The 4,631-nt window shown below is 34.0% G+C and overlaps 1 long non-coding RNA gene across 1 annotated transcript; it reads left to right on the top strand.

Moving 5' to 3' along the window:
* The first annotated feature begins 1,027 nt into the window (after positions 1-1,027).
* On the top strand, positions 1,028-3,395 carry LOC141816252 (uncharacterized). The gene is made up of 3 exons (XR_012600669.1): positions 1,028-1,278; positions 1,707-1,754; positions 3,257-3,395. It is a non-coding gene; the product is annotated as an uncharacterized LOC141816252 (long non-coding RNA).
* The last annotated feature ends 1,236 nt before the right edge of the window (positions 3,396-4,631 follow it).

The raw sequence follows: 4,631 nt of genomic DNA, 5'->3' as shown, positions 1-4,631 counted from the left end.
ATCTTCTGAAACTCAGAACGGAAGGAAGATGAAGGGGTGGGCTCATTTCTCATGCGCTGCGAGACTCTCCTCATTACGCTGCGCTTCTCCTTCTCTCCTACCCTCTCCTATATAAAGGAGAGGGAAGCAGGGCTTATGGCGTCCAAGTCACAGAGAGTAAGTAAGAGGCATCGGAAGAGCATCGGAAGAAGGGAATTTGGTTTGTGGAAAAGGCAAAGGAGTTTTCCATTGTGATCCTCCTTCGACGCAAGCAAGAACAGCGAGCGAGGCACGCTACAAAGGTAAAATCAACACAATTAAGTGCAATGCTGCTAAGAGGGCAAGGATCGAAGAGTCTCTTGAATTGGATATGTAACTTAATGAGTAGACACCTTAGAGGACCACTAAGAATGTTTAGAATGACAATCCTACTCCGACTGAAGAGGGCGATCCCTCGGTCACGAGGATAAATATCAAAAGGTCAAGAATATCAAAATTATAGAAGAACAATCCAGACTGGACTGGGAAGAGATGCTCAATTTCACGATCATGGGATAATAGTAATATGGATGTCCAGAGTGTTAGAAGATCAATTCTTGTCCTACAGGGGAGAAGAACTTGAGCTCTTAGTCGAAAGGATGATAATCAAAAAGTTAAGAATACCAAAAGTCCAATAGTCACTATGATAAATTTGACTTTTTACGATGCAACATTAACGACGCATATTAAAAGTACATCGTTAATATTATTATTTACGACATGCCAACGCTGTTAATATTATTATGCTTATATAAATACGATGTGTAAAAAAAAGAGTACATTGTCAATAAATTTTTCTAAAATGAACACGGTACGCTCTTAAAATTTAATATTAATGACATATAAAGTGTGCTATTAATATTATTATATTTATATAAATGACGACCTGCAAAATGCATGTTGTCAATAAATATTTTTTTTACACGCCGTTAATAGTTGTAAAAATTTAATAATTAATAAATCCGTATACCCTCCGCTGATTCTTTCCTTCAAAACCCTGTCGCGACTTGCTGCCAAAACCATCTCGGCGACTCCCTCTCTTCCAAAACCCTTCATCGCCGAAAACCTAATATTCCCTCTCCGCCGAACATCTCCGCCCAACCCTTCTTCGGCGAACCCCTCTCTGTGAACCTCTTAACCCAACCCCTCTCCGTCGAACCCCTCTCCGTCGAATCCCTCTCCGCGTGCTGAACATCTTCGCTGAACTCACCTTATTCCCTCTCCGTAGCGGTCTGACTGGGCGCTCTCGCGCTTTCTCAAGTTCGATTTCTTTTTTGTTTTTTCTTTTGTTTTCTCCGTTCAACCCCTCTTGTCGATTTTTTGTTTTCAACATCTTTTGTTTTCTCCGTGGAGAAATTCTTTTTTCAATTCACTACTGTAGCAACTTTGGTCGAGTAGCAACTTTGTTCATGTTTTTAGAGTAGACGGTTAACTATGGTGCGGACATAGTATCCTATGGTAGAAATAACTGAATAACATTACTTGCGGATGTGGAATAGTTCATTATATGTTTTAATAGTTCATGTCACTTTTACTTGTCGCTAGTACTTTGTTAATTAAGCAAGTTGGATTTTTCTTGTGAAGTTTTAAATAATTTATTTGGAAATCCTTTGCATGTTGTTCTTTGTGGAATTGTTAGTTAGTAGGTGCAGCAGGTGCTAAGGAAACTTGTTGCGTGAATATCGTAGGTGTCATGCCATGCCTATGGACAATGAGATCCACTCGAGGCATGTAAGGTAATCCAATTATTTGAACCATACTCAATTGTAGTTTGTATTTTAATGTTTCCCTGCCCTAAAATTTCTCCGATCTTATGTTCTTAATTATTCATGAATTCACAATTATGTGTCACAATTTAACAATAGTATAGCATTACGTCCTTTCTCTAGTAACCATGATATCCATTATCGATTATTGCCATCACATTGTTGTTAAGCTATCACAAGACTTATTTGAGACCATCCATGATTGATCACTTTTTCTTATTAGCCAGATATCTTCATTTAGAATAGTGCCTTATCAACTTTCTGTCGAGATAATGATAACTCTCTGAGTTTTAGAGTGAAAGAATTCACTAAACAATCCAATTTGCACCTTTCCACAGAAGGGAAAATAGAGAAATTTCCTCCAATAAAATAGTATATATATAAATATCTTTTTTATCCTTTATTTTTTAAAAAATTTAACTAAAATCTATTTGTTTAATTTTCAGATTAAATATATCTCAATTAATCTAGGTACAATTCTTCTGCAATAAAGGTGGAATCCGCCACTTTAGCGGCCCCACACGGTCGGCCTCACGACCATCTGTGAGGACCTGTAAATCGAAAAACTACAGTTGGTCACGACGCAGGAGGGTATTGCCTGGCTTCGCCAGGATTCGAACCCTTGTCCTCTAGTCTGCTGCGTCATAACCAACTCAGCTATGCCCCGGGGGCAATCTAGGTACAATTCACTCTTTGAACTTCCAGCTCAGTTTTCAATGATTGATTGAAATTTGTGGATCAAGTGAGCTATTGGTTGGTATGGCCCATGATCAAACTATACAGATCCATCACATATAGATGAATGTTAAAAATTTACCAAAAGAAGTGTTGCCCGAAAACCAGAACCTTAGTGGAAGGTTGCTCGAAACCATGTTGGACCAAACAAGATCAATATGCTGAAAATAGACCTAATATGCTGAAAATGGACCCAAGTAAGTATTTATTAACTATGATTTATTGAAATATTTTGGATGTATTTAGGATTGTGGTGTTGGATATACTTTGTGGATTCAAATAGATAATCAATTATATATGAATATGTTAGACATATTTCGATTCTAAAGAAAAAAATGCAAAATTTAGAACAATGAAGGAAAATCAAGACCACATTCACATAATGAGTCCTAGAGGTTATGCCCGTTTGGCTTGCATGATGGTACAAATTATTATTTATCAAACTTTATGAAAAATTTTACATATACACTTAATTAGTAATATTATTATTTGTTCCTAATGATTTTTTTATATGTATGTCTCATACTTGAGGAAAAAACAAGTCTTGTAGATACACCAATTACACGATCAAAAGTTTAGATTGAAGGTCACAAGAAAAAAATGGTGAACCTAGTAATCAAGCAATTGGAGAGAAAATAATAATAAAACTATCTCTTTGTTATTTATAGAATTCACAAGAAAAAGTTTGACAACTTAAATTTCTTATTTTATCAAAAGTTATTTCTTGTTATTTGCAGAAAGAAATAGAAGAGTGTCCACTTGAATCTCACAACACAATTAACATTGCTGATGATGCAATTAGTCGTGTATTTGGTAAGGAAGTTCAAGGCAGAGTGTGTGGAATAGACTTTGGAGTTTGTACAATCAAAAGTTGGAGCTTCTGTGCAACAAAATGGAATTATTAAACAATTTGAAAGTGTGATGCATAACCTTCAACAAGAAATGTAATAAATGAGGTCCCCTTTTTTTTTCCAAAATATGAGGCAACAAAATGAACAAGAATAGGCTAGTAATTAAACAAAGATGAATTATGGAAGAGTGATTTTTTAAAATTATTTTTGTTAATAAAATGATCTTATGATGACATTACATGATATTTGTCTTAATTACTTTGATTTTTTGTATTATTGTTAGTAACAATTAATATCTTTTGGTGACATTACTTGACATAATTTGTTTTAATTACTTTGAATTTTTGTGTTATTGTTAGTAACAATTGATATCTTTTGGTGACATTACTTGACATAATTTTTCTTAATTACTTCGAGTTTTTGTGTTCTTGTTAGTGGAATTATCTTATAGTGACGTTACTTGACAAAATTTATTTGTAAAATTAGATTGCTAGTGGTGACATTAGTAGGGTATTGAGAATGATGTTGGTGGCGGTAGTGATATCATTGGTGTTAAAAAAAGTAAACATATTGGTAATGTTAACCAACATCAAATTGCAACTCAGGTAACTATTTTGAAATTGTGTATTTTCTAAATTGCATATTTGTAATAAAAATATGCATAGTAGAATTAATAATTTTATATTGTTATACAGTCAAAATTGAAGAAGGTGAGTCATGGAGATATTAGTAATAATACTAAATGTAAGTTGTTTCATTGATGTGTTAATAAAGTTGTTGCAGAAGGTCAAATTGTATCTATAGATCCAAAAGCAAAAGTGCTTCATGTTTCTCTTATAGATCTTGTTGGAAAGTTTGGATTGACAAAATTTAGTGGAGAAGATAAACCAAATTCAAGCAAATGATAAAATACTTTTTCTCAAGGATGCAATAGGAAACACAGTTGTTTTTAAGTTTATAATTTTTTGTGACTGAAAAAAATTGTGTATACTTTTTTGTAGGGAAAAAATCATGTTAATTACTAAGTGCATTTCTTATTTTGGATTATTTTCTTTGTTGAGTGATTGTATTTTAATTATTTGATGTTTTGATTTTATAATTGTGTATGTTATCTGTATGTAATATTATAATTGTATGAATATTTGTGGTATTATAAATGTCAGGTTATTGTTAACCGTGGCGCGTAGCTCGCAGTGTGCGTCGTGGATGTTGTTAATCACGGTACACACTACGAGCCACGAATGCTGTTAACCACGACGCA

This window comes from Curcuma longa, unplaced genomic scaffold, assembly GCF_044706935.1.
Source record: "Curcuma longa cultivar G26 ecotype Majalengka, Jawa Barat unplaced genomic scaffold, ITB_CL_G26_1.1 contig_15535, whole genome shotgun sequence".
Lineage (NCBI taxonomy): Eukaryota > Viridiplantae > Streptophyta > Magnoliopsida > Zingiberales > Zingiberaceae > Curcuma > Curcuma longa.
This window is presented reverse-complemented; position numbering and strand designations above follow the sequence as displayed.